The 15,000-nt window shown below is 45.4% G+C and overlaps 1 protein-coding gene across 2 annotated transcripts in view; it reads left to right on the plus strand.

The window, feature by feature from the left end:
* Positions 1-1,234: 1,234 nt before the first annotated feature.
* Positions 1,235-15,000, plus strand: part of cntn1a (contactin 1a) — an 83,701-nt gene continuing 69,935 nt past the window's right edge. Inside the window, exons 1-2 of one of the 2 annotated variants that reach the window (XM_082160647.1) lie at positions 1,235-1,617; positions 2,386-2,440. The gene's annotated coding sequence lies outside the window, so the exon portion shown is untranslated. The remainder of the gene's footprint in view (positions 1,618-2,385; positions 2,441-15,000) is intronic. The other variant, XM_082160646.1, reaches the window with a different exon arrangement.

Genomic DNA, 15,000 nt, shown 5'->3' on the forward strand with positions numbered 1-15,000 from the left:
TCGGTAGGCGCCGGCGGTGCCGCGGTAGCCTTCCTGAGAAAACGTTTTGGAAAAGACGGGCTATGGACCCAACCAACTCTATAGGAGGGGAGGGGAGAACTCCCTCACATGGTACAACCCATGCAGAGGCTGCGTGCTGCGGTGTCAGAAAGCAGAACGTGTGTAACTAACGTGACAAATGTGAAAAAAATAAATAAATCCTCGACCGGCCCAAAAGTGAAGCGGCCCACCGGGAATTCTCCCGATTCCCCACCCCGGGCCTGTTGACAGCCAACGCTAGGCGCCGCTAGATGCTAAGTATCGGGAAGCGCGGATTTAGTGAGAGCGAGTGGATCACGTGACATGAAGCAAGCTCGGTCTCTGCCTCAATGTTGATAATTCAAGACAGCATGAGAACTGACTGCGCATGCGCAAATCTACGTAAACTGTTCTTGGACCAAAGGAGGCACTGCTAACCTCTGCCTCAATGGCCATGGCCTTGAATTTCCTGCATGAAACAATGGTTTTAGGAGCAAACAATGGCAAAATGAGTATATTATATGTGTATTCCTGAAAATTTTTGTTACAAAAATTTATATTTGGAATAAAATAAATGCAATTAATATTGTGGTGAATTAATAAAGCTCTTGGAATTAATAAATGTAATGTCAACATTTCCTTTGGTGAGGCACTGCCTACCCTGCCTACCCTGACCGCACGTCCCTGACACAATACCATAAAGATGTGGAAAAGTCGATCAAAAGTGTGGCTACATTTCTCCAGGCTCAATGCCAACAGCGCGCGATGCAGTATTTGCGGTAAAATAATTGCTGCAAAGACCAGTACCATGACAAATATGATGAAGCCCTTGACAGTGCACGGAGTAAACATAAGAGCAGAAAGTTGCTCCGTCTTCGACTGGTAAAAGAAGAGATACCTTGTTGATCACTCTGATAGTGTTTATATTGCAATAATGACCAACTAAATGTACACTGCCGTTCAAAAATGTGTTGGTTAGTCAGAATTTTTTTTCAGTAAGGATGCATTAAAGTGATCAAAAGTGACATTAAAACATGTCACATGTGTAATGTTACAAAATATTTCGTTTTTAAAGAAAACTAAATTACGCGGCTGAAAATAACCGTGCTTTCTGTTACTGAGCCTGTGTCTGTCACTCGTTCTCTTAAAAGAGGAAGCTTGTGCGTAGCTTTGTTGCATTATATTGAAACTTTGTTGATGCTGTTATTGTCATGCGTGTTCTGGTTATTTGCGCATGATTAAACATGAGTCTTTATATGGCGATAAAACAAAGCTTTGTTGCGTTATTTTTTTGAAGTGGGGATTGGGGGTGCGCCAACCCGGTTGGGACATATAGTAGGGGGTGCGCAGGAAAAAAAGTTTGGGAACCGCTGGTTTAGACTAACCTCCGCCCACAGGAACACAGGCGTATGACGAAATGTCAACAGACGGTTGATGTTTACCTATAATCGGATACCGCAAAAGTTTAATTCGAAGTTGTTAGTTTGCTCTGTCCTTTTCACCACGGACTGTTTTTCTAACCTGGGATAATATCAAGCAGGCTTCTCTCAGCGTTTCATATTGACGAAGGGGGAAATTTCAACTATATTCCAGCAAGCGGTAAGTAGTGATTTAATATGGAAGTAGCGATCACTCTTCACATCGTTTCTCTTAGTAGGATGAAAATAATCTTACTTAAACTGTGATTAATATACAGAAAGCGATCAAAGAACAACCCCTTTCCAATCGTCCAAGCTGTCAATCACACAGCGCGAGTTTAATATGGACACTTGCCAAAACTCGTTATGAAATCAATGACGCTGTTACACTGCACAACGAAGCTCTTACTGTATTTATATACCTCATGTTTGCATTGGTGAAATCATTAGTGAGTGCTGAAACTGCGTTGCAATGATAAGATCTTTTTTCACGCGATCAACAGGCTGTCATCTGCTCAATGCTCGTCACTGCAATTTTTTATGTGATTGAAATAGATCTAAATACTTAAAAAACTTCTCATGATTCGTTAATCCCGATAGCTGTAATAGTAAAAACGTATAATAACTGTAATAGTAAAAGTTTTCCAGATAGTTTCACATGTAATGCCAGATATTATGCAAGCATTTCAGCCAATCACAGCAGAGGGCGTTTACGCTGAAGTCTCTCAGCAGACACGCCCCTTCAAACAGAGTGTTCAAACCAGGGAATGAAATCAGGCTAGGAAATATGCCTTTTATTTCTAAATTATAACAATTTTTGATCTAAAAAACATACTAACATTATAAGGGCACCCCTGGAAACATGATAAAATAATAAAAATAATCCATGGAATGGGACCTTTAATTCTCAGTGTGTGTAGAAGTCCTCCTGGTTTCTGTCTCCATCTAGTGTCGGCTGAGAGATTCACAGAGAGCGCTAACCCAACACCAGCTCATCTTCACAGGTTTGTGCACACTTCATTTTCTCCAGATGAGATTTTGAAGTTGTTTTAATTAGAAACTTTAATCAGAGTTTAGTCAGTCTGCTTCATTAAAGCCAGTTTCATTCTGTCATCATTTACTCTCCATCATGCCGTTCAAACCTCTATGACTTTCATTCTTCTTCTTCTTCATTGAGAAATGTCCCTGTGTTCAATCAATGGGGTCCAATGTTGTTTGGTTCCCAACATTCTTCAAAATATCTTCAGAAGAATATCTTCAGCAAGTTGTCATGGAAAATCTTAGAATAGCAAGTCATATCAAACCATATAAGAAGCGTAACGGAGACTCCGCCGACTGGTTAGCTAACTCTTCCGATCACTCTCCTTGCTAATGTCCAGTCCCTATACGCTGATTTCACGCAGCCGTTATTTTGAAATCGAAAGCGAGGCTCCGGTGGGAAGAAAACCGGAAGTGTCGCCTTTAATCACAGGAGAGTCGTGAACGCGATGGCGTATTGTTGTGTTTAATGATGTTGTGTCAATTCTAAAAATGTACATACATTTCTTTCATACTTTAGACTATATACAGTGAAATTCATTTATAAATAAAATACATTTTTATATATATAATTCAGAATGTAAAAAGAAGAAGCAGGAATGAACTATATACATATCCTATATTGGATATTAACATCCATTAGTGTAAATCGCGGCAGCAGCTTTAGGTTGGTAATCCAAGGCATTGTTGTTTATCGTTACTTCCGGGGTTCTTCCCACCGGAGCCTCACTTTCGATTTCAAAATGGCGGCTGCGTGAAATCAGCGTATAGCAAACAAGGCGGATGATCTTTTCAGTCGGATCATCCGGACAGAGGAACATCCGGGATTGTCCCGTTTTATGTTTCTGTGAAACGTGGTTCAGACAGAGGACTCCCGACGAAGCCGTAACACCGTTCCCAGAGCCGACACACGTGGGGGGAACGAAGGGCTAACCTCGTCAAACTATCCTGGGACTCCGCTAACACAGTATATTACTGTGAAATGCAGACCCTTTTATTTGCCCTGTGCGTTATACAGTGTACATCCCTCCTCGACTAGTAAGGACAGCGCACTCAGAGAACTGCACGACATGATCAACAGGCACTTCATCTCCTGATGCTGCTACTGTTATCTTAGCACACTCTAACCGATGTGATCTCTGAAAAATCCATCAGTTTGATCACTTCCCCAGCAGGGAAACAGCTCTGGATAAATGCTATAGCGATATCAGGAATGCTGATTCTGCTGTCTCCCAGCTGCATTCTGGGAAGCGTGACCTTGCTCCTCTACACCAGGAGCTTGAGGCAGACCCAGACGCCGCTCACGTGTTCACCTCTGTAGCCTTTAACACTTCCTCAGAAGGCTTGTGTGTTCACGTCTGTAGCCTATAGCCAGTTTCTCGAAGCCTTGTGTTCGTTAGATAACACAGCTGAGGAGTGGAAAGCCCTTACACATCTGAAGGGGGTGAGAGCTATAAGTGTATGAGTCTCACGGACAGAGCATCTCTGTATTGTTTGATTGACCGTCTTGCAAGAGTAAAAGCTTTTACAGACACTGCTTTGCTTTTTCAGCCTCACCATTAGTAAAGTTTATTTTTTACACGACAAAATCAAACAGCTTTGAGTGACATGAAGGTCAAGTCACCTTTATTTCCACAGCGCTTTATACAGTAGAGATCGTTTCAAGCTTCACAGAGATAACTGGGAAATGATGCATTTCGGCTGTTCAGCTGATAGTGTTGATGCAGTTCCTCGGCTATTAAATTAGTTCATTTCATCTATTAAATGTCATCGCCCCGCTCAGTGCTGTTCTCGTACAGCAGTGTCAGTGCAGGAGATCAATAATACTGTTGAATATTAAGTGTCCCCAACTAAGTAAGACAGAGGCAACAGTGAAGGAACCAGAACTCGCGCCTGTGATGAACTGCTCTGTGGAGGATTGTAGTTTGGCTGTGGGTAACGCTGTTGGTTTTAATAGCATAATATCTGCTTCTCGAATGAACAGTGCTGTGGTTATCTTCCCTGATACCATTGAGAACGTAAACAGTGTAGTGCAGACCGGAGTAGTAATTCAGGACACGTTTACCAAAATACAGAGAATAGCCATCTTGGCGCGCCTACTTTTGAAAGTCAACATTTATATTATTTAACGTTAAATGCATTATATATGCCCGAGTCACTTTGGAATAAATCACAGCGTGTTTCATGATAAAACGTGACTTAGCCTATACAGTCCAGAAAATAGGCTATAGGTTATAGCAAATTCAGACCAACTGCTGGTCTACTCAGAGGAAAAGCCCTTTCTGGGCTCTTCTGTTGTACCGAGCCATTCGTTAGTCTAGTTGTTTGATGAGGAAATGAAATATAGCCTATAGTTGCAATACACGTGTTAAGTTTTGTAAGCTCCGTGCAACAGCGGACTATTATTACTAGAATATTAGAAATCTAATATTCAAGCTGTTTTCTCATTTTTCTACTCTTAATATTAAATAAAAAACGACTGAACGAAAGATACACGGATTCTCTTGAACCACCACCGCGTTTGCGGCAGAAAACTACTGCAGTGCAGCCAAAATGCTCTGTTCGACTTATCTGAGATCCTTTACTCTTCCCTGTGGATGACCTGTGACCTACTTTCTGTAAGAGCTGAATTTTTTAATTTGAATTTTTGAGATTGAATTTTAGAAAACTGAATTTGAAGTTCCGAATTTCTTCATCTTGAAAACTTGAATCTGTATTTTTTTAAACTGAATATTTGCAATATACGAATTCAGAACAAAAACAACGAGCTGTTTGAAAATACATGTCTATAAAATTCAGCCATAAAAACATTTCAATTTGTTAAATTTCAAATGTTCAATATTTGTTTAAAAAAAATAAAATTCAGAACTATTTAAACTACCACCTAAAATTCAATTTTGTTAGATTACACTTGCAAATAATTCAAATTTACACGATTCAAATTCAAATCGTTTTGTCGTATTAAAAGCTCCATAGTAAGAAAGATAACATTATCGAATGTACCACCTTTCATTAAAGATGAGCTCTTGATTAATGAATTGTCTAGGCATGGAAAAGTTGTCTCACAAATGAAAAGGATCCCATTAGGGTGTATATCGCCATTGCTTAAGCATGTTGTGTGTTTTAGACGGCATCTACTTATGATCCTAAAGAGTGATTTGGATGAACTGAATGTGTCGTTTAAATTCAAAATTGACGGCTTTGATTACGTTGTGTTTGTATCATCTGATGATACTATGAAGTGTTTTGGCTGTGGGCGAACAGGACACGTTAGGCGTGTGTGTCCTGAGAGAACAGATGAGGTAGACCCAGAGCCAGAGCCAGAGCCAGAGCCGGGGCCGATAACAGTAGCGCGATGGTGACGGAGGATTCTGTTAGTGAAGAAGATGATGATGATGGCAGTAATGCCGCGGGGCGAAATACAGAAAATGTTGAGAAAAAACTGGTTACAGTGTCTACTGATGTTGTTAATGTGGCTGAGTCTATTGTGGAGGAGGAAGAGATGGTGACAGACATTGCTTGTGATGAAACACTTTTCAAAAGTACCCAATACTAAGAGAAAGAGAAATAGGAAGAGTACGGAAATGGCAAAAAATGAGTAGACAAACAAAAACAGAATCTGATAAACTTGATACTGAAGGCAGGATGATTGATGATTCTGATGGTGAAGTAGTGGACAGTAGGACAGGACGAGGTCGACGCAGTGATTACAACTTTGACAAAATAAAATCATTCCTGCAAAGAACGAAAAATGTGAAAAATGTCCAGTTTGAGGAGTTTTTTGGTGACCGCAGAATGTTTATTAACTCAGTGACAATGCTAATGAGAAGTGAAGGAGGGGAACAGTTTTTTTTTTTTTTTTAGTACTTTATTTATAACCATTTTTATAACAAAATATGCAAAAAACAACAACAAAAAAAAAACAATTGCAACAAAAAGAGACATTATAACAAACATCCTACAATACTCCCTCATTTCCCTCGTGCGACTCAACATGAACACATAGCTTACAGTTCAAAGACATCATACACTATCCTCAAAGACAGCAAACAGATACATTGCAGTAGTGTGCATATTCAAGGTATAAGGTGCATATATCATGTAGGTACAGCAATAATAAAAATAGATAATAAAAAATAAAATAAAAATAAAATAAAAAAAACAATAAAAAAAACCAGATAAATAAGTATATAAATCAATAAGTAAATGAATGAAGGAAGGAATCATTCACCTTATATTTGCCTCAAAATTGTCCATTCAACCAGAATTGTAACTGACATGGAAGGGTATGAAACAGACAAGTAACAGATCATCAAATAAAGAGAATAAAGAATACAATAAAATCTCTAGGTCCACATCTGTACAGGTGTTTAGGTGGCCCCTCCCTCTGAAAATTGCAAGTCATCAAAATACGCTAGGAAAGGTGACCATGTTTCAAAAAATGTGCTTTTTGAACCTCTGACAGTGAATTTGATTTTTTTCAAGCTGGATGTAATACATTACTTCTTTAATCCATCTATTATGTGTTGGGGGCTCAGCTTTTTTCCACTGGAGAAGAATTAAGCGTCTTGCCAACAGAGTGGTAAACCTTACACATTCCTTCCTTAAGCACAATATTTTTCGGGCTAGTACCGAAGACAGCTAACAGGGGGTCAGGCTCAATAGAGACATGTCACTGAAAGATTTAAAGATATCTTTCCAAAACCAGTGTCGGGCATGACCAAAACATATGGGCTGTTGTGGCTGGCGAATGTAGGCATCTGTTGCATGCAGGATTAATAGTGGGATAGATCCAAGCTAATTTTGAATTAGTGAAATGTAACCTATGAAGTATTTTAAATTGAATGAGAGCATGTCTGGCACAGGGTGATGATGAATGTTCTTTGTCTAAAATGCGACCCCATTCCGTATCAGTAAAGTCTCTACCCAGGTCAAGCTGCCAGGAGTTTTTAACATGGTCTGGGCTTCGAGGATTTATGGTGCTTATAAGAGAATATATGCTAGAGATTAATCCTCTGCTCTCTGGTTTTAAACCCAGCAGTGCATCAATAACTGAGGGAGCAGGTAATTCAGGAAAATATTTGAATACTGACTTAATGAAACTCCTTATCTGTAGATATCTAAAGAAACTGGTTTTAGACAAGGAAAAATTGTGTACAAGCTCCTCAAAGGAACAGAAAATATTATTAAAAAATAAATCTTTCAAGGTTCTAATTCCCTGTAGGAGGGGAACAGTTTACAGTTCAAGAAATATACAGATTAAAGAAACTTGTTTCCAAACTGAAATTAGAAGTACAAACTGAAGATGGCTTCGAAACCACATAATCGCTGTTTTCCTATGTTTTTGTTTGGTTTATGTCCCCTCATACTATTTATTTTAATGAGTGTGATGAGGGTGAGCTCTCTTAATTTGAATGGAGCCCGAGATATACATTAAATAGCAATGCTGTTTGAGCTTATCAGACAAAAGAATATTGATGTAACATTTGTCCAAGAAACACACAGTGACTGTATTAATGAAATTGACTGGAAAAAAGAGTGGGAGGGTGAAGTGTTTCTTACTCACATGAGCTCTACTAGAGGAGGGGTGGCTGTCCTTTTTGCTAAGAATTTCTCACCTATCATGTGAGGTTAAACATGTGATACCTGGCAGACTAATATTTGTAAGGGTTCAGTTTGAAAAATTCAAGGCTGTTTTTATTAATGTTTATGCACCAACAAATGGTAATGAAAGAGTACTCTTTCTCAAAAATGTAAATACAATTCTACAGAATTGTAGTTCTGATGATTTTCTGTTTTTGGGCGGGGACTTTAATTGTACAGGGAATTATAGACTAGATCGGAATCATATGGAACCTCATATTGCTTCAAGTCGTGCTTTAAATGAACTGATTGAGACTCATAGTTTACTTCTAAAACTGTGGCATTGAGGCACATAGTTAACATGGCTGGACCTGAGATGAGTGATATAAATGCAGAAGCTACTCTGTTGGGTCAGAGGTCAATGCGCCACACGCTAACCATAATGGATATTTGGAAAACAAGACTGACAAAGGAGGAATTGACTTTAATAAAGGCTTTTAAGAATGGAAGAGTGACTCTGGACATAAGAGACCCTTTTCCAAAACTTGGGATTACACCAGATTACACCAGGGTTTTGTGGATCTAGAGAAACGCTTTAGTCCAGATACTGATGATAAATGTGGGTTCTCTTACGAGAGGTCTCTCGTACTGCGTAAGATATCTTACGCTAGGGGAAAATCCTTTTCCGCGAGATATTGAAGCCAAAAATTATCCTTAATTTTGTAATAATGCAAAACGCGTTGCAGCAGCAATGCAGACATAGGCGAGACAGCTCGCGCGCCTATTGGCTGCTCTACGGCAACTGCAGCAGCCTATCGAGCGAGGCCTGGCGTGACGTCAGACCCAATCAGGGCACTTCGCGCCCGCTGCGTCACGTCCCGCCGAAATGGGCGTGGTCTAGGCCTATAAATATCGCTCGCAGGCAGCTATTATCTGATTTTTCATCCTTCAAGCGAAGCACACGCATCGCTGGAGCTGGATAAGAAGCCGCGCCGTCTGAGAGAGAGCATCTTCAGCGGGACGAGTCACTGAAGTCGCTGGCCGCGCCGCCTTCCTTGCCTTCCTGCTGCGCTATCCGGCGTTATATCCTTTCTCTGCTACTGTGTTTATGTATGTGTGTGTGCTCGCCGCCGCGACACACACTCCCATTGCACTAAAAGAGCTGGGCGTCTTTTTCAAGACGCCCCTTTTCCTGATCACGCAGCTCTCGCACTCGCTGACGGCGACTGCCCTCACTGCGAGTTAGGTACTGCCTATGGTGACTCTGAGGACTCACCTGGCATCCTTCTCCGAGACTGCTCCTCCGCCCCCCCACCCCCAACCCGCAAAGCTTGCCGGTTCGCCCGCTTGCCTTGCCTGCTTGGGGGACGATACCTGTTCTCCCTCTGTTCGAGCCGCGCACACCGCGCCGCTCACAGAGGATGTCAGGAGCGGGCGGTCACGGGGCTAGCTTTCTCTCTCCCTCTGTTCAAGCCGCGCAAACTGCGCCGCTCACAAGGGAGGCTGGAAGCGGACGGTCGGGGTTAGTTTTTCTTTACGTTATAAGAAAGCTACCCTGCCTCTGCGCCCCATTCATGCGTCACTCACCGGCGAAAGGAGAAAGGTGTGTCTTTAGTCCCTCCGAGGATGGACTGACCTTCAATTTCTCATACATTTCCCAGTTCCCTGATCATGCGACTGGAAATATCAATATTGCAGCAGGCGAGCCTGTTTTAATACAAGCGCGCCTGCAAGCATACGCCGAAGAAAGCATGTGACGCTGTTATATGCTCGTGCATCCGAAAGCCTTTGTGTTCCCCCCCTGTGGCTCAGTGGCGGAATCATTGGTTTTCCTCACGAGAGACCGGAGTTCGAATACCGGTCTAGCGGCAGTTAAAATTATGCCGCCAATGCTTCGCTCTGTCAGTTCCCTGAAAAGCGACTGCAGATGTGCATTTTGCAGCCAACGAGCGCGTGGCACAACCCGCTCGCCTGCACCCAAACACCGTTTCTATGGTTTCCGTGCGTCACTGGCGAAAGGAGAAAAGAGCGTTTCTGGTCCCCCCGCGGACGGACCGACCTCCTCTTTCTCGTACATTTCTCATTCCCCTCTAAAGTTCGGGCGACTGGAAATGTCAGTATTGCAGTGAGCAAGCCTGTTGTAATACACGCATGCCTGCAAACAAACGCCAGCACGTTGACGCTCTCTTATAATACTCGCGCTAACTGAGTTGTAATGTGTCTCCCCCTGTGGCCCAGTGGCAGACACTCAGGTTTTGCACGCGAGAGACCCGCGTTCGATCCCCGGGTCTACCGGCAGATAAAATTATGCCGTCAATGCTCGCTCTGTCAGTTCCCTGAAAAGGCGACTGCAGATGTGTATTTTGCAGCCAACGAGCGCGTTGTACAACCCGCTCGCCTGCACCCAAACACCGTTTCTATGGTGTTCCGTGCGTCACTGGCGTAAGGAAAAAAAGGGGAGTTTTTCTGGTCCCGCTGCGGACGGACCAACCTCCTTTTTCCTATACATTTCCCATTCCCCTCTGGAACTCAGGCGACTGGAAATGTCAATATTGCAGTGAACAAGCCTGTTGTAATGCACGCAGGCCTGCAATAAACGCCAGCATGTTGACGCTCTCTGTTTCTATGGCAACTTCTCGCTCGTTCAGTTCCAGTAAATGTGACTGTTCCAGTGTATCCTGCAGTAAACAAGTCGGTTCTGTCACCCGCTTGCCTGCACACAAACGCCGTTTTTACGGCTACCCAGATAAATCCCATAAGCGTGAATTTTTCTGGTGTCCCGGCCACGGCCGATGGTGCTTTATGTGTAGAAAGAATGCCCACTGCCCAGTGCCCATCTCTACACACAAGCACAGCCCGTCACACAGGGCTTGCGCACATGAATCGACTCAGATCGATTGCGCTTCAAACATGGTGAATGTGCCCACTACCCAGTGCCCACTAACACCACGTTATGCATGTCTCACGGTTTCTGTAAAAACGAAACCAACGTGCACTCGCTTCACTCAAGCGAACGATGCTTTCGGTGTGATATGTGCCCGCTGTCCCGCGCCCACATCCACACATAGACATGACAGTTGCTACGGGAACCGCCCAGCCCTCCCCCTCGCGGTTGACCACCGCAGAGGAGTCGAGCGCGGGCAATCTGCCCGCTGTTATCAGCGCGCCCCATGCCTCAAATGTCACGAGCGCCATGCTTGTGTTACAGCACGCCGAAGCTTCTCCATCGCTGAGCGAGCGGAGCGCGCTTCGTATTCAACCCCTAGCTATCCATGCAGACGCATGGGCAAAGCTACCCGGGGTTTCGAAGTGGGTGCTGAACATTATAGAAAGAGGCTATTCGCTGCAGTTTCGCCGACGCCCTCGCCGCTATGTGGCGCGCGTCGAGACCACGGTAAAAACAGAAGTAGCACATCTACTTCGAGCCGAAGTGACGAAACTATTGAGCAAAGGGGCCATAGAGCCTCTCTCTCAAGTTGAAAAAGTGAAAGTGAAAGTGACACGTGACGGCCAAGTATGGTAACCCATACTTGGAATTTGACCTCTGCATTTAACCCATCCAAGTTAATGCACACACATTAGGAGCAGAGTAGTGAGTAGTTAACACACACATACACTGCAAACGTGGATACACACACCCAGAGCAGCGGGCAGCCTTTGTGTGGCGCCCGGGGAGCGATTAGGGGTTAGGTGCCTTGCTCAAGGGCACCTCAGTCATTTCCCACCGGCTCTGGAATCGAACCAGCAACCTTTGGGTTACCAGTTCAACTCCCTAACCACTAGGCCATGACTGCCAAGTTCAGAGCGAAGGAGGGCTATACAGCAGATACTTCCTGGTACCGAAAAAAGACGGGGGTCTCAGACCCATACTAGATCTAAGGCAACTGAACAAAGTGCTTGTGAAGCGACAGTTCAGGATGCTCACGACCAGGCAAATCCTTGTGCAGATTCGCCAAGGAGATTGGTTTGTGTCAATAGATCTGAAAGACGCGTATTTTCAAATACAGATAGCGTCACGTCACAGGCGATATTTGAGATTCGCCTTCGAGGGCCAGGCATATCAGTACACAGTCCTGCCGTTCGGCTTGTCCCTGGCACCCCGTACATTTACGAAGTGCATGGATGCGGCGCTCGCACCCCACAGAATGAGAGGCATGCGAGTGCTAAACTATTTGGACGATTGGCTGATTCTAGCGCAATCTCGCGCAGTGCTCATAGAACACACGACCATTTTACTCGATCACCTCGAGGATTTGGGTCTGAGTGTCAATTGGGCGAAGAGCTCCCTGTCACCCAGTCAGAAAATATCTTTCCTGGGCACAGAACTGGACTCACTATCCATGATAGCGCGACTATCACAACAGCGCGCGGTAGACATTCGACGCACAGCGAACTCTTTTCGCTGCGGCGCGTCTGTCCCGCTCAAGAGATTTCAGAAGATGCTAGGTCTCATGGCCTCAGCATCGTCAGTGCTCCAGCTGGGCCTGCTCCGCATGCGCCCGCTGCAGTTTTGGCTGAAAGCGCGAGTCCCACGCGAAGCGTGGGCACCCGGTTTGCTTCGCCTCAGGGTCAATCAGAAGTGCGTCACAGCTCTGAAACCCTGGAAAGCGAACGACTGGTACCAATCAGGTGTAAGCCTGGGGACTTCCTCGAGGGTCAAAGTGGTGTCCACGGACGCGTCCACCTCGGGATGGGGAGCGCTGCTCGAGGGCAGACCGTTCTTCGGCCAATGGTCAGAACGGGAGAAGCTCCTGCACATAAACTGCCTCGAAAGGCTGGCAGTAGACAACGCGCTGACGTGTTTTTGTCCCCAAATAAAAGGTCACCACGTCTTGGTCCGTTCGGACAACATGTCTGTGGTGTCCTACATAAATCGCCAGGGCGGCATCAGATCCGAGAAACTGTACAGGCTGGCAGAACGCCTCCTGGTATGGGCTCAGTGCAACCTGCGCTCGCTCAGAGCAGCGCACGTGCCAGGGATCTTGAATATAGGACCGGACAGACTGTCCAGGAACAATGTTCCGGCAGGCGAGTGGTCTCTACACCCACAGACAGTCCATCTGCTGTGGAAGAAATTTGGCAGAGCGGAAGTGGACCTGTTTGCGTCTCAAGAAAACGCTCACTGTCAAGAATTTTTCTCCAAGAGCAGGAGCGCGCTGGCCCATGTGTGGCCCCGCCACCCGCTCTATGCTTTTCCCCCCGTCTCTCTCCTGCCTCAGGTGATAGAACGGATCAGGGAAGAAGGATGCTCAGTACTGCTGGTAGCACCGTTCTGGAAAAACCAACCTTGGTTCCCAGTCGTGATGCAGTTAGCAAGTACTGCCCCGTGGCCAGTACCAATCAGGAGAGATCTCCTCTCACAGGCCCGCGGCTCGATCTGGCATCCTCACCCGGAACTATGGTCCCTTCATGTCTGGGCCATCAACGGGTACATGTTGGACTCCCTAAAGGAGTATTAAACACGATCACGCAGGCTAGAGCTCCGTCTACAAGACGACTCTATTCTTCGAAATGGTCGGTGTTTTCGGGCTGGTGCACAGCCCGTGGTGTGTCACCCACAAACTGTGGTGTGACGGAGGTGCTTTCCTTCCTACAAGAGCTGTTGGATGGGGGCAGGGCCCCCTCCACGCTCAAAGTTTATGTGGCGGCTATAGCAGCGTTCTCAGAAACAACGCTTGGTCAGTCAATAGGAAGGAACGATTTAGTCATCCGCTTCCTTAGAGGGGCTAAGAGACTGAATCCTCCCAGACCTCCCTCAGTCCCCGTATGGGACCTTTCTACGGTTCTGGAAGCCATGAAAGGTGCGCCATTTGAGCCTTTACAGTCAATCGATTTGAAACACCTGTCTTTCAAGACGGTGTTTTTGCTGGCTCTCGCTTCAGTGAAGCGCATACGGGATCTGCACGCGCTCTCTGTGAGCGCGGCGTGCATGGAGTTTGGGCCCAATGACTCAAAAGTTATACTCAAACCTAAGCACGGTTATGTTCCAAAATCCCTCAACACACCGTTTAGGGCGCAGGTTATCTCCCTGTCAGCCCTACCGGTCCCTGATGAGGAAAAAAGACGCGAGCCTCCTTTGCCCAGTCAGGGCATTACGAGCTTATGTGTCTCGCTCGTCTGTTTTTCAGACAGACGGAGCAGCTTTTTGTTTCGTTTAGCGGACGTTCTAAGGGACTAGCCGCGTCGAAACAGAGCCTATCCAGATGGATAGTTGATGCTATAGCGCTGGCATACGCCTCCAAGGGCATGCAGTGCCCATTGGGTGTCAGAGCGCACTCCACGAGAGGCATGGCCTCTTCGTGGGCCTGGTCAAGTGGGATTGCCTTGCAAGATATTTGTATGGCGGCAGGCTGGGCCTCCCCGTCTACATTTATAAGGTTTTATAACCTAGAGGTTCCCGCCCTGCAGGCCAGGCTGCTGTCGGTCTAAATTTACCAGTATTATCTGACCTGATGCGATCAGCTCAGAATGCTGCGTCTGCTGAGCACAGCTCAATGTTCGACAGTATAAAGCTGGGCAAACTGTGTAAGACCCACTTTTTCCCCATCAGTTCAGGCCGTACCCCGCCCTGTCTGTATGATGAAATTCGCGTCCCATCGACGCTACTATATGTGGAAAAGTGAGGCTGCACCCCTCCCTCTTCCCGGACTCCCTGTGAGTTCCCTGAGTGATTGTGCACTATATGTACCCCGGGCTTTCGCCCTTGGGTCTTTGGTGTCAGATCTCAGCATGCACGGCGTTTTACATTGGGTCCCCTAGCGTAAGATATCTTACGCAGTACGAGAGACCTCTCGTAAGAGAACGTACTCGGTTACTAACGTAACCTCGGTTCTCTCTAGAAGAGGGAACGAGTACTGCGTATCTTGCCGTGCATGCACACGCTCTGGTTGCTTCGATGATGAAAAACCAGATAATAGCTGCCTGCGAGCGATATTTATAGGCC

Source organism: Leuciscus leuciscus (genome assembly GCF_965113295.1).
Source record: "Leuciscus leuciscus genome assembly, chromosome: 25".
Lineage (NCBI taxonomy): Eukaryota > Metazoa > Chordata > Actinopteri > Cypriniformes > Leuciscidae > Leuciscus > Leuciscus leuciscus.